At 37.3% G+C, this 25,632-nt stretch overlaps 1 long non-coding RNA gene across 1 annotated transcript; it reads right to left on the bottom strand.

The window, feature by feature from the left end:
• Window positions 1-104: 104 nt before the first annotated feature.
• LOC135580116 (uncharacterized) lies at window positions 105-21,833 on the bottom strand. Its single transcript, XR_010474316.1, has 3 exons — window positions 21,620-21,833; window positions 1,897-1,964; window positions 105-1,487 (listed from the first exon to the last, which is right to left on the bottom strand). It is a non-coding gene; the product is annotated as an uncharacterized LOC135580116 (long non-coding RNA).
• Window positions 21,834-25,632: the final 3,799 nt, after the last annotated feature.

Here is a 25,632-nt window from a genome sequence, read left to right as displayed (position 1 = left end):
TGCAAGAGTGCTCACCACAAAAGGAAACCTACACTATGTTATTATGACATTTTCTAAATTTTGCTTTTTAGACTGCAATATTCTCTAACAGCTATTATGTTACCATAGCAACTACAAGTACTTGCTGTGGACCACCGTGCAAGGGACTGTGCAGACCCAAAATGGCCCTTGCTGCAAATTAAAAAAAAAATCCTAAAAGGAAAATACAGGTGCTTGGAAGAAAATGTACAGATTATTGATCCACAAGATAGCCTGTCATATCACTGCATCAGCAAACTAATAACTGGCAAATTTATTGTAGATATCACAGCTAAGGGGAGGTTTGAGGAAGAATTGTGCAGGAATGGTGTAGGCAGAGAAGGGTCGTCAGCATCCCACTAGTAAATTCAGCAAATGACAACACATCACTTTCCTGATACTGAAATACAATTTAGATAGTTGTTTTCTGTATTTTCTGGCCCAGTTCTACTATTATGTAGATAGTAACCACACTTTCAGTTTTCTGAAGGTTGTATTAGAATAACTGCTTTTCCAATTTGCAAGACTCAATGCTATTTTTAGTATCTGAGTTCTTGAAGGTAAATGAGATTTGCACTGGAGAACAGACCTGTTTTCAGACAAATTTTTTGATATTTTATTTCATCTGACCAAGCTTACTGTTTTAATTTTGTTCTGAAGATTAGGGAAGCTAATCACCCACTGCTAACGGGTCATTCACTTTTATCTAAAAAAAAAAAAAAATTGGTTACATGCAGAATTTGGTGGGATTTAGTTGTTTAGGGGTTCATATTTGGGAAAAAAACACCACCACCACTGAACATTTCAAGAATTGAAAACAAAGTTTTATCTGGATTTTTATTGTTGTCATATTTGAGCAACTGTTCAGATGTGCCAGTCTTTCTGAGGAAAATTGGTCACATTCTCTCACAGTTGTCATGTATTCATCATACTGATTCCAGCTAGAAAAACCGTCAAGTTGGAACCGCTCTTTTAGGAGATGCGAACGTCCTTTTTAGCAATGCCATTTGTAATACAACATCAGAATAAGTCTGGGTTTGGTTTCAAATGTAAATATTAATATTTCAACAATAAGAAGGAAGGCAAAGTAGTCTTTTGTGACAAATGAGCACATTCATGAGTGCAGCGAGGACTACACAGACTGAGTTGCAAAGCAGGTCAGATAGGATATAGATCCTTTGACAGCTTCCACCAAATTGCTGTTGATAGATAGAGTTTTCTGGAACTGCCTTACATTCTTCCAAAATACTATCTAGCAAAAAAGCATAAATAGAAATCCACAATGAAGAATTACAGTCCAGTACAGCTCCTATATTCACTGATTTCAGTTTTGAACTGGCAATCACTGCTGAAAGTCTTCTTGGTACTGGTCCTTTCAAATACTCATCCTCTCAATCAATGTATATAGAAAACAGACAATTCTGTAAGCTCTTCATTCTTCCAGCACATAAGGAATTTTAATTTTTTTCCTAAGAAGAAAAATGATGTATTTAAGAAATTGAAGATATACTATCACACAGGAATAAGGTAAAATATAATTTTCTCAAACCAGAGGATGCACTGAATACTTTCAGAGCTCTGCAGCACAATTTGTCTGTTGGCAAAGTGTTTAAGCATATTTCTACAGCAGTGATTTGTCTTTTTTCTTTCCCCTGGCACTTCAGGATGTAGATGGTAGATTTCTACTATTTCTACGTGTGTGGTTGTTGTGCTCCTATCATCACAATATATACACACTAAGAAGTGTGAAATACTTACTTGTACTATTTCTCTTCAATTTCTTAAATTCAAACAGTTTTTCACTGCAAGGTAATCTAATACTACATTCTCACACCTATTTTTTATTGTCTCATTTATTCTTCACATTATTCTACTCACCCTGTTTGAAGACCGCAGTGCAGCAAAACACTCAGGTTCCCCAAAACAGGACTCCGAATAACAATCTGCTAAAAAATTGTAGTACATATATTTCTTTATATGCAATATTAGTCTGTGACAGACAGGCTGCTTTTTCATAGAAAGTAATTTCATTATCTTATTTGAAACTGAGAACTACCCAAAGACTGATCAGTGATGGAACTTGAAATTTATGGAAGTAGTTTGCATATGGTGTTAGGGGGGGAAAAAAAAAAAAGTGGAGTTAGATGGATTTAAAGAATTGAGCCATGAGAACAAAATGAGAATGAAAAACATTTAACAGCACATTGAGTAGACATAAACAAGAGAGAAGTGAAAGGGATATTGATACAAGTAATTTAAAGTTCCAGCTGTGCAAATGAATAGATAAAGAGAAATCTCGGTTATGAAAAAAATATGCAAGATTTGACTATCACTTAGATAGGGGCATCACAAAGAAATGCTGATAAAATAATTCCTGCATAAATGACAAAGGTTAATTTTGTTCACAGTGATGAAAAAGGAGGAACAACATGATGAAAACACTAAGGGCTTTGTTTTAGCCATCTTACACGTGAACTAAAATCCAAACCACTATAAGACCATGTCAGAATAGCTAAAGCTTCAGTTTGGATGGAGGAAATGAGTATGTGATGAAAGAGTGAGAAGATGGATCTGCATGTCATCTGCACAGCAGCAATTCTTGAAGAATAGATTCCCTGATTAATGAAAAGAGCCTAGAAAGCACAAAATCAAGGAGGCCAGGCAGAACAAGATTCAAAAGAAAGATATCTACTACTTTCAGAAAGATAACACCACCAGCCATGAGATTTTGCCTGGATGAAGTAGAAGCTTTGGCAAAGGTATTCCAATTATGGTTAAGGCATAAAAGTGTACTGGAGAAGACCTATGATAGAATGGGTATGTTGTCCTCATCTTTTCTAAAAAGAAGGAAAGAACACTTACGGGTATCTTTCTGCATGAGAAACCAGTCATTCTCACTGGTTGTCTCGCAGCTTCCCTAATCGAACAGCACTACATCAGAAGCTGGACAACCCAAGGCTGATAGTTGTTCAATCACATAGTTTTGGAGTGCAGGTACAATGAACACCAAAGTCCAACTATGAACTTGGCATGATATTCAATAGGATCTGACTGTGCACAGATGTGGCAAACTCTGCCCTAAGACTTTTACTGCAGGTTTTAATTTCTAATACCATTCATGTGCTCATTTGCAGGTCTAGACCTATAATGCTTTGTTAGCTTGAACAGCTGTGTTTTTGAGGCTGGAATAGATTTGAATGAAAGTTTAAAGCCTTGTGCGTACTTATTGTATATGTCCAATTAATCTTTGTTCTGCAAGAACAAGGTTTTTCCTTTCTTTTTGCTACATCACAGTTCTTATGCTTGCTTTGGACTGCAAACCTGGCTTACACTTCAAGTTAACAAAGTTGAGGTATTGCCCTAATAATCCCTAACATGTTTAAACAGATGTTTGTAACTGCTGGCATACACAAGCTCTTGTTTTAATTCATGAAGTTACTTGTTAAGCCCCAGTAAGACACAGGATTTCTGGTGATAAAGTGTGATTTTTGCTACATTTGATTGCTGGTATATGAGTGCCAACACCTGAAGTGTCTCAAACTGTTCAAAATGAATACAGATATATGGGGTTTAAGTCTCATAGCAACACAGCAGAATAATTCGTTTGTATTCATGTTATAATATGTCTAGAAAAGAGACCATTACTTCATTGTGCTGGGTACCATGTGCATTAGAAAAGGCGTTTTCTTGTACGTGAACAGACTAAACAGAAGAGAAAGCTGAAGTGTCCTATCCTGTTTTATAGGCAAGTACCAGAGTTGTGCACAGGCTGACTCGTTTGCCCAGCACCCCGCAGCAGAGCAGCCAAGCAGACCGAGCTGAACCGCGCCACAGGTGCTGGCAGGGCCATGGCCTCTACAAGTCTGGTTTTCCGCGACATTGCTACGCTCTTCCCATCACTTCTGATAGCACGATTTAGGCCAGTAAACTTTGGATTTCAGATTCATATATTTGGTTACTGCGTAGTCATTATAAAAGTTCAAACAGTATAGACTACATGGTCAAAATGGACTACTATATGTTGATACATAATACTGCCATTTACCATCATTGACATGAGACAGAAGACTGGGAGATGCAGACTCCTGTAAACGTGAATTCCCATTGGTATTTTTAAAATCTTATTTAAATACTTCGCATGTATATGTATATCCCAAATTAGGACAAAGCATCAAAAAGGAATACATAATCTGACCAAGATTTTCACTGTATAACAATTTTGTGATAAATTTTTAGGGAGGTATATTTAAAAATCCGGTTCTAGATTTATAAAGCCTATATGAACCCACTCATTCAAAAAGGGCCAACAGAAGTTTTTTGTAACTCCTCATTTAATTGATCAGATTGCTCTGCAGATGGTGATAAAATTTATTTTCTATTTAAAGAGTGTCTTGCCTCGTCATAATCAAGGAAATACACTTTCCAACTTAACCAAAAACTTGGCAAGGAGAAAATGCTGCACTAGCACCAAGTAATCCCATAAAAAAAGCCTGTCTCCCATCTTACTCGTTCTGCTGTGCCAGAAATATTTTTAAAAGACCACAAAGTACACTTTCCATATTTTACTGTGAAATATTCACACTCACTTTGAAACACACGTGCTGTCAAGACTCCAACAATTGGCTCAGCCTGGCCTGCACCACATGAAATAGAAGTTTCCCTTCCCCACAGCCAGGTCTGCGGGCAGCTGGAGCATCTCTGGGCTGTCAGGAGAGGGGCAGAGAAGCTCGGGCCTGCTGCTGCCAAGGGGAAATGTCCTGGGAGGAAACCGAGGTCCTTCCAAAGCACATCCTCAGAACTCGCAAATACAGCTGCTGAATCATTTCTCAGTAAAGGAGAGAAATGGAAGGGGTTTCCCAGAAGACTGGGAAACCAGAGCTCTCAGGTTAGGTGTCAGAGGATCCAAGGCAAAGGGTGGGAAGATAAAAGGGGAGAAAAGCTGCATTTAACTCAGAGATGAGCACAAAGCCACTAGGACGGTGACAGTTGGAGAAAAGCAAATCTGAGACATTTCCCTGGAGCCCTAGGACAGGAGTAGCCTGCAGAAGGGGTGAAAGTCTGTATAAATGGCATTATCAGAAAGGTAAGTTCTGTATCTTGCTGCACATATACAGTAACATGTGATTGCCTTTTCCTTGAAGCTCCTCTGGGGAAGAAAATGGCAAATCAGAAATTTGCACATGATGCTCAGGCTTTGGGAGCTTGCTCAGCAGTGTTATCAGTGCCGAGCAGTTTGCAAAGGTGGCTTCGCTTTACTTGCCCATATAGGCTATTCCTGGGACAGTGAATTCAGGACAATTATCATTCAAATATTTTAGCAAAGCTGCAACTCTAAATCAAGGATTGTCATCAGTTGGAGCCAAAGGAAACTACCACCACTCTTAATTGTGCAGATCTCACTTTCCAAAAGCAATTTCTATACAAACGTTTTTACTTTAAAAACTGATGAGAACTCCACATGCCTTCTTGAGATTGAAAATTTGCTAGCAAGCTAAGAAACAAAACCTTGGAAGTCTCAGGAGCATTTCTGATGACTCTCCAAAAGAATGCCTAGCTGTGTTAATTCAACTGCTCAGCTCTTCAGCTATATATTTTCCTAATCAGGTGGTTCTTGTTTTTAAATGGATAAAACCCCCTTCAGTAAATAACAGAAAAGAACTCAAAAATAATGTATCAAGACATTCAAAAATATACGTACAGAAATGACTGATACTTCTTCAACAAAAAATGGTTTTAAAGGATATTTACAGATGTAACATATACAGCAGAAAAATCTTCATAGAAAAAAGTTTTCTAACTCCAAACCTGCTGCTAGGAGTGAAAGCCTGGAGACAGAATCAAGGCAGATCTTTGGGGATCTAATGACATGAGCATGAATTGAACCGATGTGTGAATATGCATAGCTCAGTAAGGACAAATGGCAATGGCCACAACCAAAATGTGTGTATACATTTGTTATCCTTCAAGGTGAAAAACAACAACAAATACTCAAAGCTTTTTATTAAAGTAAGTTTCATCTTGAATTTCAGAATCTTTTCAGGTTTTGTTACTGCAGTGTGGTAGCACTTACTATACTAATGGCAACGGGACCAGTAGTTAAAAACGAAACACAAAAATACATTTTAAATGAAATTGAGTATTTTTTACCATGCAAAAGAAAGGAACCTCAGGATAGCAACATAGTTTGTATGTTACTTGAAATATATTTGCTAATTAATGTTATAATGCACAGAATCTTTACTTAACCTGAACATTGAGTAATTATCTGCCAGTACCAGATACTTTTTAACAGGGCTTCTCTTATTCAGTTGCTAAACAAAAAACAAAATGACAACCCTTAAGACAAAGCCAGGATTACAGATGAAACTACTCTTTTGTTAAAAGTCTGTATAATTGTAATTCTATTTTGTTTAAAGTATCTTGAGAGATCACGGGTGCTTATGCCAGAGGCAGCAAAGAATGACAAAACTAAACACAAGTCCTTCCTGTACAGGCACTAGTGCACGACACCAGCCATGCATCACCAGGACTGTTTGTCATCAAATATACATGAAAGACCAAGCCCCCTGCTTGACTAGACATGACAATTTAATACTGCTTCTTCCATTGCAGTGACATGATTATAAACATATTATCAAGTCCTGCAGTGTGATCAACAACAGATGTAAAATTAAGAGTTGACAAGTTTTAGCAGGTAGCTGAGCTTTACATATCTTCTGCCAAGTTTAATTTTCACTTCCAAAAATCTTCCAGACAATTATTTTTAAAAGACTTCAGAAAGTACTTTTTATTTTCTATTCTTGCAGTTAGTACCAATGTTCTGAAAAATTAGTTTTCAAATATTTCCTTCTGGACAATTTGCTTTGCCTTCTTTGCTTGCCTTTATTTTACTATTTTTCACAGAAAAGGAGGTTCAGGAAACAAGTTGCCTTTATTTTTAATCACAACCTGAATTACACACCTCATGACTTAAGGCAAAAAATTAAATTAGTAAATGATGTACTAAGCCCCTAATTTTTAGGGAATACACCAGAAACAAAGACATACTCTGAGGGAACATTAAGATCAAAATCCAGCAGCATCAGAAAGGGCAAACAGAAAACCAAATCTAAGCATCTCTAGTACTAAAAACATGTCACACTAAGTCATGAACTATTATCCAGGTAGTCTTGCTAGACTCTTATCAGAGAGACAACACCACTGCATCAAGTTCCTGTCTCTCATTTGGAGCAGTTCATTTGGTTTTACAACACTGAATGATCAGAAAATACATTAGGGTACATCTGAGCATTAAATCAGCCTCAAACTTATGGCTATGCAAGGAAACGTATATTCAGCCCCAACAAATGCCAATATGACATGATACCAAGACAGAGCCCTAACAAAGTAAGGGATGGTACACGGCAGTACAAGTGTGCCTGGCAGCTCTCAAAGGCTTGAGTGGGGAATCTCAGTGCATTCATTCTTCAAAATGATTCTTACTTTGCCTGTGTCATATTTAACCAGATTCTTGACATTATAATCTAAAGATATAATTTTGTCTCACAAGTTTAAGTGCAGTTAAGACTCAATATTGTTTGTGTATAATTCCAACTCATATCAAATAGACATAATAATTAAGCACTAAGCCATGACAGGTAATGCAGCTATTCTCTGACAGTTAACTCCTGTGGCTTTACAAAGCATAAGGTACCAATGAATGTGTCTATTCCCTTTGGGTATAATTTTATTTCAAAAGCTATTTTCTGGAATTGCTGGTATATTAATAGTTTCTCTTTGAACAAATGCTTCTCTGTCTTCCATGGATTACAGCAGTATTTTTCTTAAAAAAATGTATACCATGACTGACAAGTGTTGATGTAAGGATTTAATTGTGCTCTGCCAAGTTCAAAGTCTAGTGTTCAACCTATGATATGGCTTAATCATTACAATATTATATTGAAACATGAACACAAATCTTCTAAACCAAATTTTAGTCCTAAAACTAGGCATCATTCATACTTAATAGTTAAATCTTAAAAATAAAAGTTTCTGTTCATTAATTCCTCTATTGGGAGTTCACTGTAAGCCCCATGTAAATATGGTAGGAATGATGGTGGTGTAGTGATCACATTCACATGATTTATTGAAGATATTTAATCTATCTGGTACCACTGTAAATGGGTTTGTTTGGGTTTTTTCAGTCTAAAAAAGCCAAATCACAAGTCAGTGATCAGTGGGGGGGGAGAGGGGAAGTGGGAAGGAAAAGGGAGAAGATGGGGAGGAGGGAGGGGGGAAGGGAGGGAATTTGCTCCAAAATGCTGGGAACATTTAGTCTGACATTGTTAAGGCCTGAAACACAATGGAGGAGTGAATCCTGAGCAACTGTAGTGCCTGGATCACGTAAGTAAAAATGGATTTTTACCTTAACAAAGGAAATAAATTTCTAGTGCTGTTGCTGCGAAATAGCATCTTTAATGAAGCCACATTCCCTCTCAGTTACACTGAACGTGCACATCATGATGCAGCCAGGAAGCGAGGAGCAGAGCCAGGCTGACCAGGGATGGGCACACACCAGCTGTTTGAACCCACTATAGGATGTGACTTCTAAAAAAGCATTTCACACTCTTGCGCCTCTTGCCCTAATATCTTCATAGATTTTTTTTTTTTTAACTGCTCTAAATTGCAAAATTGTTTAGAATTTTTTTAACTGGGATTCTTAATTTAAATGTTCCCCTTCTTTCAAATTTCTATTTGCAACCTTGTACAAACCACTCCCCCTGTATAAACTGCTATAAATCTAATTTTGAAACTTGAAAATACCTTAGGTTTATCTACAGTTAACTGATTTTTTTGAAAGATGGTCTGTAAATAGAGTTCAATGAATGTTTAGGCCATTTAAATTAAAAATTTTCAGGACCTTGAAAACAAAATTTAATTTCTTCAGAAGGAAAAATAATTACAGTTGTGTTATAAAGTACAGTTAGTGAAATATTAAAGCAGATCGAAATGTTATGAAATCTACCCTTATAAAAAGGTGGTGCTAACTATAGGCAACTAGGAGAGAATATTGGAATGAAAAGGTGATAATCCAGTTTAAGAAGCTTGGAACAAAACCTGAGAATTGCAATTAATGAATAAAACAGCAATGAAGGAAAGGGGAAAGGGATAGCCATAAAAATCACATAAAATGAGTTTGTCATTTCCTCTAGTGAATGATGGGGACCCAGACAAAAAATGTTAGGTTTGATCTGTTTTACTACACTTTTTCTTCCGAAAAACAAAACCAGAAATCCTGCTGACAGATTCAGGGCACACTTCACAGCAGTTAAAAGTGGTGATTGCTCTACTACTATTCCTTCCCATTTTGTTCCATTCAGTTATGACTTCCATGACCTCTGTCTACACCTCCCAAAAAAGGATTCCAGGACACCTAAAACAGGAAAGTAGTCCTAACCAAACTTATTATTTCTAGTTATTAAATTGCAGATGCACTGAAACTACCTCAGGATTTCTTTTCTTGTTTTTCGTACATTTTTATGCTGTATCAGTTTGTTCCTTCTTACCTTTATTTTTTAAATTGGCCATTTCCAACTACCACTCCTTTGTTTTATCCTTCATTCTTTCCTGAAATGTGGTATGATACTTCATTCATTCACTTTGACATCAGTATGCCACAGCAGAAAGCTGCTGCTAATAGTCTATTATTCTGAGATATTTCACTTCTTATATTCTAAATTGGATCTTTTGTGCTTCTTCATTTATTTGAAAGACTTGATACAAGGGAAACCTACAAATATCTTCATGATACTTTTCTTTGTCTAACCATTCAGAGGCCTGAAAGTTACTTCCCCCTCCCCCCCAAAAAAAAAAATCTTATCTCCATTTTCATTATTATGAAACTATTCTGCTCTAAAAAAAACCTTCAGTTTTTGCTACCATTAATTGCCAGATGTTGACTCCTTCAAAACATTCAATGTTACTGAAATGAAAATTTGTCTCAGTTCACATTTCATCCAAAAACACAGAACTCAGCTATGCCTATATTTGGTAGAAGAGTGTTACCAAATGGAATGAATCACACATGAACATGAAGTCAACTGAGTTTCTATTTTATCGTTATGTTCAGCTTCTCCCAATTGTTAGTAAATGTGGAAAAGAATATACTGATCCTAGATCTCATGATCTGCTAATAGGTTTTATTTGTAATTCTCAATCTCCATGAAGCACAAAGAAACAGTGCATTTTGCAGCTTGTCTACACATAAGCAGTTCTGTGCACCAAATCACTCTATGTGCAGGTATCCTTTTTCAAGAAGCTTGACCACATATATACGAAAGATTTTCTGAACTGTGGAAAGGGGTTCATACAACACTCTTACACAGGTAAGACTTTTGCCAAGATTTGGCACAGAACACTTCAAAGACTTGGAAAAATCTTTCCTTCCGAATACCATGCAATAGACATCTCATTTAAATGATCAAATCAGTTATACATTAGGGTATTCAAAAAATAAATTTTCTTCAGAGTTGCTTTCTGGCATTACCCTGCTCAAACTTAGTTTGCTTCTCCAGTGACAGACTTAAGCACTGTGTGTAGGTTTTGCCCTTTTCTCTGTCATGCCACAGACAGCAGAGTTCTGCTGCCCATCCTTCTTTCCTTCTCCTTCCCTCCCTCCCACTCCTTATTATCCTGGGCCTTGCTATCTTCCCTGCACAAGACACGTACAGGTCATTGCTTCATATGGAAAAATAGATCATTTTATCATCACATAAAGGCAAGAGCTGGCCTTAGCTGTTCGGCAATTCCAAGGGCTAAATTGCAGAAAAATCTAGTACCATCTCCTATAGAACAGCTGGAGTCAGATACGGTCCTTACCATCCATCTGGTTGGTAGCAAATAGGGAACACCAACATTCAGTACCTGAGCACAGAAAGTCCCTGGGGCTGGGACTGCATCTCTTGATTTCCCCACAGGGCTTGGAGTGTTTACTAAATAGTAATAGTAACTGAAACAATGTTTTTTTCTTTGCTGAGTGGGTAATAGAGAATAAAGAATCTGACAGAGTTTGTTATTACAAAACCCATTAGGAATCACAAAGGATTAATAGAATTCTAGTGTCTGAGACAAGTTCTCTAAGGAAGCAAGATTTATGTCATCTGCCTGTCCTCTCCTAGTGACTTTGGCATCCAATGACCAGCAGAAAAGTAGAGTCTTTAATCATGTTGATAGTATGTAAATGCTGTAAAAATAGCTTGATGAGTAGAAGGATTTTCGGTGGGAAAGACAGGAGCAGCTCATCAGCTGCAATCCAGAGCAATCCACACAGGAAATAAGTGCTCCAGAAGTTTGGACCAGCATTTGTACTTCATTGCAGGTCACAAGCCAAATTCACAGGAAAGCAGCATTCACTGCCTCTGCTCCTTGTTAAATTAATTGCAAGCTCAAGCTACCTGTTAAGAAGTGCCCATGGAGAGATTAGAGCGTGGAACTGCTGTGTTACTTTCAGGTATTACTTTTCTTAAAATAAACATGCAGTGTAAGGAATATTCTCGTTTTGTAGTTCTTTAGGATCAAGCCATAGTGGACATTGAAAAGCCTATAGCTAAATGCATGGGCAAGAAATGGACACTGCATGTCTAACTGGGAAGGTTCAGCTCCCAGTAACAGGCTTCAGGAAGCACCTTTGGATCAGTGGTTACTTTTCCAAGCCCCTGGCACCAGCACAGGTTACTGCATTTACATTTCTCCCATTTATTAGCAAGTGAACCTTAGGTTAGTATGAAGGCATTTATAAGTAAATAGCCAATACAGCTGTTAGAAGAATTCAGTTTTCTTTGTGAGATCTGAGCCTAATTTCTGAGCCTAGATCTGAGCCTAGATAGTGCTTATATGGAACATTTCACAGGATTATCTCAAAATACGGACAAAAATTGTTATTGTTAAATTCATCAGCACTGCTTCACGTGTAGATAGGGCTTCATTCTAATCTCTATGTCCCCTCAATGTTTCTACTATGCCTATGTATGTGGTATTTTCAGCCTGTTTATCCATATTCCTAAAGGTTTTATATCTTCATTCATATGCAATAAGAGTACAAGAGTTATCCAAATGTACCAACAATATATCATTAGTAAACAACGTTTCATCCACTGTCCTAATTAGGTGTAGTCTGTTTCCAGCAAAGCCTGAGAAATACTTAAATAATTCAGTTATTATTTTGAATTGAATGGGTTATATAAAGTATATGATAGGGTACACAGTATTTAATATATAGTTTCACTAGTTATATTAACATTGTGATGCTACATGTTATTATGAACTTCAATAATATTGGTGCAGAGACCTTAGTATTCTGTATATTCTGTAACAATAGACCTCAGACATTAAACATACGTCATGTGTCAAAGCTAGTACAACTTGATCTTTTAGTCTGTACTGTAGGAATACACTTTCTACTTACACTGCAGTGTCTTACAACATAATGAAGAATTTTAGGATTTTTCCCCCACAAAGTGAGGAAAAAGTAGAAATAAAACTTGAAAGTTCGCAGCAGTAACGTTTTTAAAGCTTGAGTTCAGCTTGCACAGCAGATGATTCTCCAAGGTACAGCACATTATAAAACCAGCTCCTTACATGAATATTTCAAAATATGTACAAAGCAGTTGTGTTTTGTCTTAGTGTACAATCTAAAGGGGATGCATTTTGAACATTACATGTATTTGTCTTGAAATCTCATTGTCAATAGTTGACAGATTTATTTAAATTTAAAAATAATGCTTTTCCCACAAAAATGGTGGGAGATTCACAGTAGGAGGTTTTCTATCCAGAAGCTTTCCTCCTACTAAACTATCTTATTTAAACCTTTCATCTGCCTGGAGCTGAATCCGGCTGGGAAAAAAATGTTAAAAGTGTGTTGGGCTTTAGTGTCATACCACAAAAAAACAAATGGGTAAAAACAGATCTTAAATTTCCTGTTACCAATTCATCATGTGCAACCATGGTCAGAATTCGGTCCATTGTCTAAGCATCTCTTTCCTTCTGGCACTTCCACAAGTCAAAGTCTGACTAAAACACCTTTTCAGATTGAGTTTATACGGCAGACATGATCTTTGTGACGTTATGACATGATCCAAAAATATACAGTGAAGTGAAAACTAAGGTTTTGGAGTTCCTCCCCTGATCTTGTCTGTTTTCACTGGTTGTGCTCTGCTGTCCCAGCCATTATCTTTTGCTTGCTGAGATTTCTCTATCTCCCCTGATTCCTTAGACATTTCATAGCTGCTGGTTAGATGCTATTATCATGTGACAAGTTCAACCTTTAAAACAAATAATTTACTTTGAAAGTTGAAAACTGTTAGAATGATGAATTTAAATGTTTATCACCAAATTCTTCAGGCCTAAAAAAACTGTCAAACTCCAAAACGTACAAGTAAAATAAAATCATCCTTAGTTTCAAGGTCTTAGGAAGGGGATTGTGGGGGGTTCTTTCTGGTTGTTTGCTCAGTCCTGTAGGAGCCTGTCTGGAGGTGCTGTTTGCAAAATAACATTTTAAGCTTTTATCTGACAGCCACATTTGAAACAAACAATTGATGGTCACTGTGCTGCCACCTGCCATTCCCATTCCTGTTTCTGGGGGAAGGAATGTCAGATCAGCTAAAGCTGATGGCCAAGTCCTACAGAGAGAAGAGAAGGAGCTCAGACAGGGTAAGAAAATTTCCCCAAATCCCAGAGCAGTGAAATAGCACCAAAGCAACAAGAGCTCTTGTTGCAAGAGAGCCTGAGGAACTGCTCTACATAGGGAACAGCATTGAGTGAAAGGAAAATGGTGCTTACATGGTTGTTTTCTCTCTTAGCTAGCCTGCAAAAGTGCTGCAATGAAACTTATAAACAGCTTTAATTTAGGTTCTAGTCTGAAGAAAGCTGGAGAAAATGCAGAAGGTTATGATTCCACCATACACACCACGCTGAAAAGGTGAGTGTTCCCAGAGCCAGGTCTGGGCTTGGGGAGATCATGCCCTCTGTCAGAGCCCCTCCATGGCTTCCCTGGGTGACATGAGCTGTGTGACAGCAATGGAATAAGGCTGTTCAGGTACGAGCAGGCACATGTGAGCAGCACAATGGTGGAGCACAAATACCCAGATTACACCATGAGACATGAACAAGCCACACCTGGATTCTCTCTTGCATAGGTCTTTCAGCTAACATAGAGGTTTCCAAGAATTTTACTACTGTCTTCCTATTAATCAAGTACCCAGCACCAGGCCTCTCCTCACACCATTTTCAGGTGTCATACAGATGTGGTTTTCAGCCTCTGGCACTTTGATTCTAGTGAGAGATTGCAGCAATGCCTTACAAACTGAAACAAGGTCCAGGATTTTTACCTCATGTTTTGCTCTTAGAATCAAACCTTAGTTCTTGCACCTCACCTGAAAGGGACTTTCTACTAACAGCAGCTGGAGACTGATGGTGAGTGGAATTGAATTTAATAGTAAGATTAGTCATTTAATTTGGCATTGGGTCTAGGTCTGAGACTTAGAAACTAGTAGGCAGCTAACATCTAGTATTGCTGCTTAACAGCAGGGAATAAAAGCTGGACAAATTTCCAGTTTCCCCAACTATAACAGCTATGTTCTATTGTCCTGGAAAAAAATGGTTAGGGATGTATTCTTGCAAATATAGACATTTGGACAGCTGCAAATCCTGTAAAAATCTCTAAGCAGAAAGATACTTAAGACTATGTAGAACAAGGAACTGTGCTAAATGTGCTAATGTAATAAAAATTATTTTTGCACTTCATACTTTTCATATGATATTCATAGTAGCAAAACAATATTCTGAATGTTCTGTGTGATTTCATTTGTCCTTCCCAGTCAAGCTTTTGGGTAGGTTTGGGGGTTAAAATTATCTGACAGAGTTCAAAATCTCTTCTTCTGAAATGAAGGAAGCAATCATTGCCTCCAACTGTAAACGCTCTATTACTTCTATGGTATTTAGGACACTAAAAGAAAAGAACTCATAGAAAGGGGCCAGAGATTTTTAATGTCAGCACAAGAGAATGTCATCATTTGTTTCCTTTCAACTAAAATCCTCAAAAAATAAAGAATAGCAAGCATTTATTGCTCCAATAATACCTCTTTAAAAAAAAGTGAAAATCATTCTATAGCCTCTCCGAAGTTACGCAAATATTATACAAGAACCATAAGTAAACCAACATAAACAGCAGAGTGAGTTTCTATTTAACATTTAGTCTATTTAACATTTAGCTTAATATGTTCTTAAACTCTATTTATTTCAACATGGTTCAATAAGGAGTGGTTTTATGCTTTAAGTATTCAGCCAACAAAATCTGGGCATGCAGCTAAGCCTGAGCGTGAAAAGTCTTCAGGCTAGAAAATGCAAAATCCTACATGTAACTTCAGACTCAACAGTTAATTTCCCTAAAATTTAAATGCTGTTGATAAACACAAAAAGCTTCCATCAGAATTCTGATTATTCTGTAGCACAAAATTGTAATTCCCTGAACAAAGAGCTATGCTGCCCCTTCCTAACTAGATTAGAATCTCAACATTTCACTCTAATTCTTGCCACAGTTGTCCTCTTTCATTTGAAATAAGTTGAGTAAATTACTAAGGTCTCCTAGGCAATATTTTAGAACTGCCTGTGATGCTTCATATTTTCTTCTATAATACTTAACATTTCCTTCTCTTTTGCCTTTTCTTTTACTACCACTTAGTGACACAATTTTGTTTCTCCTGACCTCAGACATGCCCTTTGTAGTATTTTTAACAAACTTGGTATCAAAACCTTTCTTCAGGAAAAAAGGGAACTTGTATTTGGACCTTCAGATTGTTGAAGCAACAACAGAGTAACAAGGCAGCCGGCATTGTAAAAACATATTTAAAGACAGAACTCTTCAGAGACCTTTGTAAGAGCAAAAGAGAAAATTTCTTGATGTTACACTACCCTGTGGGACTTGTATTTTGTTTTAAATCAGAAAAGGTTGTTCCTAAAGAAATAGCATATTGATTTGTTAAATCTTTGATTTAAGAGTAGCTTTTATGAATTGAAATGTGAATGGCATATTTTCTTTGTGAGTTAGGGAAGTCTTCAGAGAAAAGGGTCTTCTAAGAGAGTCTGCAAGCATCAAAACATGACATATTTGTAAAACATTTAGTCAAGAAACATTTGACACGTTAGTAGGAATTAGTGCTTTCTGCCAGGACAAGACACATAACCAGACAAAACAATAAATTTATGGTTTTGAAATGTATGTCAGGGCAATTGCATCAGGCCATCTTGTAATAAAAGGAAAGAAATCCTAGAAAAGCCAAAGAACTAAAAGAAAGAGACTAAGAGAATCTTCAGTATAGGTTGTATAGATCAAAGGCAAGCAGAAAGCTGTACTTTTTTTTCAGGGTGATGTTTTAGGCCAGAAGTAGTTCTTCCTTGAAGCAGAACAGTTTGATTCAGTGCTTGGTTCAAGATCAGAACTTTAATTTTTGTAACTGTGGCTCCCAAGGCCCCAGAATCTATTGCCTAGCTAGTGGTTTTTGTTCCACTGTTGTTCATTATCACAGATTGTTCCCATGTTTCTTTGCAGCTCTTGCTTTAAGCATACAAGTACCTATTCTCGCCATGATATGCATCTTTCTCTCCTAAATATGAATCACCAAGGTCCTGTCTGCATGTTAATTTGCAGTAGGAATGACTAAGACTTCAGTATTTGGTTTGTAGTTGTCTCACCCTCTAGTGGCAGAGGCGCCTTATTTCTTACACGTGAAGAAATGGTAAGGGTTTTTTTTTCCTCCAAGTCAACTGTGTTGTGTTGCCTATTTACAGCAAGCTGATAAGTAACTGATTTTCTTTAATTTTAATTTTTGTACAGCTGCAGATCATTGTCTTCAAGATGAGTCCATCACTTCTAATGCGGCAATGTAAAATATGCTGACCTGCAGGCACTGAAATTATTATAAAGGTGCTAATGAAGAGTAGTTGTGTGCTCAGATGTACTCCTTCAGTTATAAGAAATGACTGCTATTAAAGCCTTCCTATGCCACCACAGTTAGTCGTAGTATTATGCTACTGACTGAAGACTAACAGAGATGGAAGCTCTATTTTCCTTTAAATTCAAATTCCCTATTAAATTTTCATTTAAAACAGAAGACAGCCACCATCTTATTTTGATTCCAAAGAAAGACTTAAAATAATAAAGCAAAGTTTTTATGAAAATAAAATGCTGGCCAGATATTAGATGAAAATGTAATATATCTCCTATCCTGCTTTAAAAAAAAAAAAAAAGTATTGAGTAGCTTTGGCTCCCCCAGAAATTTATCTGGTACTTTACAGGATTAGACCTTTTGAAACAGGATTAATTAAACCCTGAATGCTTTAAGTTGGTGATAATGTTGTTATTGCTATTTTACATGCACAGCTGGACCAAAACAGAAGAGAGAAAGCTTTACTCTTTGCAAAGAAAACAAATGGTATTGACAGTGCTTACTCATAGGTAGCCACTGAACAGAGAACTCTAGAGATACTAATCAGCAAGAAATCAGTTTCAAACACTATTTGTTTTATTACAAAAGGCATTTGGCTGTATTTTAGAGGAGGAAGTATAAAGTACAAAACCACAAGGAGCAATAGCTTACTTGCCAGTGTGCTGGTATATTTGTTAAAACAGTTTTACTAGTCTTAATTTTCTTTTTTATCATAATTCTTACTTGTAAACATGTTGTTGCTGATAATCAGATAAAGTTCTACAATGTCACTTGAAGCTGTGATTATTCAACTGATCAATGATAAGTACAGATTATGGTGCCACATTCTACTTGCCCACATTCCCCACTATGATGTCTCATTTTCTTACGCTTTGGCTTCCTGCAATTTGGCCTGGCTTGGGCAAATTGGACTTTTTTTCCCCATACCAATACAAGATAAATATTTCTGAAAATTAGAGTACAGAAAAAGAGTACTACGTTAGAGTATAGAAAGCCATGGTAATTTTGCTACACCCAAAAACTCTACTGGCATTTTAAATGAGAAGTCCTCGTAGAACACAGAAAAATTTGCATCTAACCGTATTTATAGGACTGTGAAGCATCCATAAGAAGCATGAAGCCTTTATGGTTGCTCCAAAGACCCACAACATTGAGAAACTACATAAGAATGTGAGGAACATTATGATTCAGTAAATCCAGAAAGCCCAAATTGTGGAATGGGGCTGAAAAATGGGTTTAGCAGTCCATGCGGCACACCATGCCAACACTACTATTTTAACTGCAAACATGCAGCAGCATTTTTGCAAGAATACTAGCACACATTTGCACAGTCATTTTGCAGATAGAGAGATCAACAGTGTGTTCAGAAAGCCTTCTGGAGAAAGCAAACCTTCAGACAGAATAGCTCACAGGCACTGGGCCCAAGGTTTAGGCTCCAGAATGAATCTGTCTTCTTTGGCTACAAGTCAAAGCTTAACTTATTACCACACAGCTGGATGCAGTCATTGTTGGAGAAATCTGAAATTGTGCAGCCTTGCTGTCACACCATATGATCTAAGGTGCAAGTACTGCCTTGGGTACAGCTAGTTCACTTAACCTACTGCCCTACTTGTTGAATACTTTCTCAATTTTCTCATGTAGTTTTAAAGTGTCTAATAAAAATGTTTTACTTAATGTTTCCTCATATATAGGTCTCAAAGCATAGATAATGGGAAACAGATGACATTAGTACATATAAGCAAACTCATTTTGTGTATATACGAAGTAGCTTTCAGAAAAGTGATTGAATTATTTTGAGTGGGATGGGTTTAATTACACTACAGACTTTGATCCTGTTCACAATTCCAGTGTGAATTCGGGCAAAACTTCACTGCAGTGATACAGTTACAGGCAAAGGTAGAAGAAAAAAGAATGTTTCAAGATTCAGAGCTGCAACACAAAGTCTGTGAGGAAAGAAGATGCTGTTAGATAGGTGGTTAGAGTACACGTCATACCTGTGTACCAGCCTACCACCCTTATTTAGCGCAGTCTACATAGTGAGTATTCCGGTCATGTAAATAAGTCAGTTAGAAAATGGTAGTGCAACAATAATGCACACAAAACAAACCATATAATAGTCAAATAACAATTTTACATCTCTGTTACATTTGTTACCATACTAAGCATTTTGAAGACTTTGGATTCATTTGAAGACTTTGGATTCCTATTTCACAGTGCTGTATACTGTTTTTACTTTCACTAATGCCAAATTAATAATACATGTACTGCGGGGTAGCACAGAAATGCCGACATGCAGGAAGGGTTCCCCAGGATCAGTGGGAATTCAGCCACGACTCCTTGCTCAACACCCAGACAGCTGGTTAACACTTGTTGCTCTCCCTTTGACAGGCTGCTGAACTTGATGGTTGCTGCAAATAACATTGACTCATCCCAATCATTTGCTCCATGTGTGCAATGGTAAACACTCACCTGTGATCCCATTTCCTTTTAAACAAGATGTAGTGCAAAATCAGGGCACACAAATCAGGGTCATAGAGACTCTGCATTTCGGAGTCTATAGGTCTTGCTTGTCTTGGAAGTTGTTCAAGTGTAATCATTGCCTAACTTGATTAAAGCAGTGGCACTGGTACGTGCAAGGTCGCAGTTGGCTGGCATTCACCACAACAGAATTTGCACATTGAACACCACTATCTGCCAAGGAGCTGAGCCCATGAACCCGTTTCTTACATACCACTGTTAGCATTTCAGTGTACAGTGTGTAGCAATTCCTTCTGGGGAAGACAGATATTTACCTGTTCAGTCTCCAATTGCTATTTTCCATTTTTATATTAAATAATAAAAGTTTACCTTGGATTAGGGTCAGACTAAGTCTGCAGAGAATTCAAACCACATTCTGAATTTCATTTGTTCATGGCACAGTGCAAACAAAATATTACAAAATGACATCTTATATGCCTGTACAAGTATTCTGCCTGCTGTCATTAGTAACTGGTCAGTTATCTAAACAGTGTTAGGAGAGAGGGAGAATAACAAGAGCTTTCTGAAGGATCTGAAAAGAAACCTCTCTGAACAGGATTGCTATTAGCACTACAGGCAAAGAACCACCCCAGGACATACTCCCCTATTAGGCAGAGAGGAGATGGCAGCCTCCGTTCTGACACATGTCAGCATCCGTGCCGAGCCGGGGAGCAGCGATGCGGATACCGGCATGTGTTCCCACCACCGCGTTTGCTCTCACTGCATTTTACAGTTGGAGTCAATTGACAGTCACCACACAAGGGGATTTATGCTCTGAGCAAACTATTATCCTACTGAGGTGACCATGTGGAACTGCATGCAGAGGCTGGAACTGGGTTTTAAATGCTGCTAGCACAGTTGTGAGAGCATTGTTGGACTCTGCTTCCCCTTACTCTTCAAGCTTTGGGCTACTTGAATGTTTTACCTAAAGGGAAAGAGCATGAAACCACATTCACCTGTGAGAAAGGAAATCAGAATAAAAAAAAAAAAAAAAAAAAAAAAAAAAAAAACACTAGAAATTCTGGCTTGAGTTGGAAACAACTTTTTTTCCACAGCTTTCTAAACACTGCCCAGGCTTATCCTCTTTATGGCTCAAACTAAAAAACCCAGTGCTTTTTATTTGTACATTGACAGCAAACCCCAAAATCTGGGCATGCATTATTGCTATCTGTCTCTCATATAGCTACTTTCAAGTTGTTCTGAATATTAAGTATCATAATTTGGAAGCATAGATGAAATAACATCTGTTATAACCTGAAACACTGAAAGTAGGCCTTTTCATTCCATGTCAGTCAGCAAAATAGTACCATATGTGCAGAATGTACTTCATATATGACAGTGACATATTTGCAAAATATTCAGTTGATAGTTTCATCCTTTGACCATTTGTACTCTTGACCACTAATGCAACTGCTTCCATTCATTTTAATGTTAATTCCTAAGCAAACACAAGCAATTGACAAGAAACAAGACAAAATTCAGCAGCTATTTCACTAGCATTCTACTAACACACCTGAAAAATTTTGAAGTCTTTTAGAAGGAGAATTGGTATAAATCACTCCCTAAACTCTGATTTTTATTGGTTTATGCCTCCAGTTAAGTTCAGTACCGCAAATAATTCCATTTAAATACTTCAGCAGTGTCACAAGGGATAAGGAATTTAAAAACATGCATAAATGTTTCCACAACCAGGATCATAGCATATGAATGAAAGTTGGAAGTAGAAAGAGGAGCTTAAATGAGCTTTTCTTATCACGGTTCTGCTGCCCATTTGTATTATAGCGTGTTGCATGGGACAGCACGAGGCCAGCAGCCCCATGGAGTTCCTGCGGCATCAAGCAGGCACAGCACACAGAAATGCAGTTTCCTTTTTACCTGACAGCTCTGAAGCCACCGTACAACCTGTGACCAACCCAGCACCATGCTGGGGATGGCACAAAGGGTGACCTTGAGAGCCAAAATCCTGTTTCAGCTTCTACTTTCCAAGCAACTTTAACAGGTGTCCTTAGCTCTGTCCTGAGAGGAAAGGTAGAGGAACCCCAGCTGCAAAATGGAGCCACAAAGGAAAAAAAAAAGACAAAAATCATAAGCAATGCTTGTCTTACCAAAAGGCCACCATGGACAACTTGGAGGACAGAGCTGGGCGATGCAGCAGCCATGTGGCAGCATGACCAGGCTGAGGGTCAGCACAGCCCAGCAGGAAGTGCAGCCTCAGGGCTGAGCTTAAATGGTGCCCCGGGTGGTGAGGACCCAGGTGGGGCTGGTCAGGGCCTGTTAGTGCCCTTGGCCCTACAGGCCTGTTGGTTGGTGTCATGTCAACAGTGTAGGCCCAGGAATTAATAAAAAGTATAGAAGTTGCTTGAGGAAAGCAGTTGGGAGTAAGGTGTGTTCAGCACTTAGATTTATACCTGGTGAAGGATCTCATAAACAAATGCATGCTGTGCTGATAAGACACTGCAATCCTGCACGGATCAGCTTTGCACAGGCAAAAATGGTACAGAGAAAAAACAAATGTTCAAAGATACTGAAAGAAAGCAGTAAAAGAAACTGGAGAATGCAGCCTGCTTGAAGTGAGAGGTTTTTTGTAATGAAATGTTATTTAATAGCAAAATTCTTCAGAAGCTGAAGAGAAAGGCCTTTGGAAATTAGTCATTGGAAAAAATGTTTCCAAAACATGGTCTTCCCTGTTATTTTTCTCTTCTAAAAAGAAACAAATAAACAACAACCACAACAAAACCCTTTGGACATTTTTAGAAGTGTTCTGAACTGAATCTGAGTTCTGTACAATTGTTTTTTCACTGATGTTATGCATTACTTATTTTTTTAGTTTTGCTAAGACCAAAAAGTCTAATAGCCCATTAAAAGACTATTTTTCTGTTTCAGACAGATCCAAATGAGGAAATCAAGGAAATTTAATCAAAAAGCTCCAGATTTCACCAGAATTCAACAGTCCATTCTGGAAATATGTTGAAATTAGACAGTTTTAATAGGTTCAGGACACAACCATACTTCTGAGTTCTCCAGTTTTCATCTTTTGCTGTTATAATACAATGGAGCAAAAAGATCTTAGGATCTGGATGTTATTTGTAAAAGATCTGAGCACTCTAAGTCGTATAGTCATCTAACGCTACTGTTTTAGTGGGAAATTCTGATGTGGAGAGCTGATCAGTTTGGGTCTGTCACAACAAAAGCAGTGGTTTAAAATTAGTATTTTGAACCACTGGTTACTGTGTATTTAGTATCATGTTAGTGCTCTGACACAGGTTAAATAGCAGAATTGGATTCACTCAGAACATTGCTGAATGTAGAAAGCACTCCTGGGCAGATAATTTATTTCTAATAGTTGGTAACAAACAGTGGCAGCTCTAACTTCTTAATTGGCTCCAGCCAGATTCACAAAAAACATATCTGTCCAAGGGTTTGATTATTAAGAAAAGTTTTGACACAATGAGGCAGAAAGTTACTTCAGCTAATGTAGTTACATTTTGTCAGTGTAGCCTTGTACACAAGAAACAAGGCACCTTAAAAAGAAAAAAAAAAAGGCAGTAGCTTCTTTAAGTCTGAAATTTAGAGCCTTACTACAGCAGCATTTTATATCAAATGTGCTAGCAGGCACATAAAAGGCACACAGTCCCATTCATGTGCTTTACAGTGTCCATTTGACTTCCTTTTCTGTAGCTCACATTTTCTTATAAAGTCAAAAAATACTCTGCTGGACAGCCAGAAAAGAAAATGAGAGGTACTGTCTAACACTTGTGGCTGCAACCCAAGCAGTAATTATGCAAGTATCTTTGCAGATGAAAAATACTTACCTCTAAGTTGCCAACTTGGTTGCTTTCTAAACTTATCTTAACTGTCCCTACTAACATTACATGCATGACTCCTTGTTGTGATGTGATATCTATTTGTTTGGTACAGTTAATTATCCTCTATTAATTAAACAGCAATCATACGCCTGTACATGTTTATGTTTCAAGATAGAATAGTAATCAGTGCTTTCAGCTTTCCTGATGTTGCATTTTTATTTCACTAATTTTAGGATATTGGACAACATTTTGTTATTTTGCTAGATAATTGTTCCCAAAAAAATTTTGTTACAAATTGTTCTCTATTACATTTCAGTAGTGGGATCAAGATGCATATGACAACAGCAAGTTACTTGATCATTAAGTCTCAGGTAAGTCCAAATTCCTCAAGAAAAATAGTGAAATAAGGATTCATAAGTTGATAAATAGATAGTTACCACATCTCTCCAAGTGGCTGTGTATACTTGCAGCTGGGTAACCGTTTCTTAGCTTGTTCTTTCCCTTGTTACTTGTTTGCTATATGCAGCAGTCTCACAAATTCAAAACATTGTGCATCTGTTCAGATTCAGAAATCTACATTGAAGTGAAAAAGGGAAGCAAGTCTGACTTTTATTTTCTAGCAGTGAAATAATTATTGACAGTATTTTTATCCTCTGTTAAAGTCCAATTTGAAAAGAGGGCAAACTGGAAAATAATACTGATTTTTGTCAAGCTATATGAGACCTTCAGTCTAGCCCTCTGTTCCTAGCAGTAGCAAATGCCAGAAATTTCAAAGGATGCTTGCTCACAATCCCGTTTCCAAAAACAGTAGCACACTTGAGCCAGAAATGAGTGCAGCTGGAAAACTGTTATTTCTAATATGAATCATATTAGTTTAAATTGGAATTGAATGTATTTGATATCATTTGTTATGGGTAAATCAATTTGTAGAGGGGAATACTCTTACAGTAACATGCAAGCCATGAATTCAATGATTGCAGTAGATTCGTTTTTCTAGATATTACAGGGAAAGCTGGCAAAATAATCTGTACACTTAGATGTTTCAGGCACTACATTTTTTGGTCCAAAGCTATCAAAAGAAAAAAAACATACAAAGTACAAACTCATAACATAAAAACTACTTCTGAAAAATATTTTACTGTAGAGGAGTATTAAACCAAAAATTATTACAACTGTCTTTGCTAGAAATTGTTAGCATGGAGAGTTGCTTCGTATAGGCTTGAGTGACTTAAATAAATATGAAAGTACTGGTTATCTGAAGGCAAGACAAGGATCTGTATATAGGTATGTGTCGAGATAAGTCTATGTCAAGTGAGAAGCGCAGAAGAATTGTTCAACATTGCAGAATAACTGAATAAAGTCTACTATAGTGTTAGAGCTTCTGGAAATTCCAGTAGTATAATTTGTGTCCTGTATTTGGGTGAAGGAGGAAGAAATATTTTTAAGTCAATTTAATGCATGTGCCAGGTGCTTGGATTAGCAGCTCTGAAGAATGAAGTCCAAAGCACCGAGCGGCTTGGCTGTCCTACATATTCTGTCTCATTCTGAAGGTTATGGTTACTTTAGAGACAAGAGAGTAATTTAATCTCCGTGTTCATTCAGGTCCTGGCTCAAAGCCCACTGAATTGGAGAGAGAATGTTCACCAGTTTCAGTGGGCTGCAGTGTCAGCCTTCTGTCTTTTGACCTGGTCCTGCAAGCCATTTCTCTGGTATGAAATTCTGGGTGAGATGTTCTAGGGCCATACAATTTGCCTTCATTTTCAAGAGTACAAGTGCAAAGAAATGCCGCATCTAGACGTGGATGTGTATCCACTAGAAAGACCTCCAACATATTTCTCGCTTGGGACAATCCTGAAAACCTGAATTTGTCTTGCAGTCTCTCAAGTCTTTTCTGAAATTATTCCTTCATCTTCTTTCACATATAATACTGCCCTTTCAACATATTTACTTTCTTAATGCAGGAAATAGTTCTTTATCTTTCAAAATATTTGGATTGGCTAATACAACTAGTCAGGTCAATCAGAGCACTATGTGCAGGATCATCTCCAAAGAAAGAATAGTGTTGTTAAAAAAATAAAATAAAATAAAAAAAGCAAACCTTAATTTCTCTATTTAGGCACAGAGAAATAAAATTGTCCTGGTTTTACTTCAATCAGTAATGATTTTGCCTTTGACTTCAGTTGAGCTAGCATTTCACTAGGAGTATTTAATTTCTTTTTCTAATTTAATCAGGTCAAAAAAGAAGCGCACAGACAATAATTTAGATGAGAAATATGTCTGTAAGTATTAAACCAGGGGAGAAGGCATTCAGC

This window comes from Columba livia, chromosome 8, assembly GCF_036013475.1.
Source record: "Columba livia isolate bColLiv1 breed racing homer chromosome 8, bColLiv1.pat.W.v2, whole genome shotgun sequence".
Lineage (NCBI taxonomy): Eukaryota > Metazoa > Chordata > Aves > Columbiformes > Columbidae > Columba > Columba livia.
Note: the sequence above shows the minus strand (reverse complement) of the source record. Positions and strands in the feature narration are given on the sequence as shown.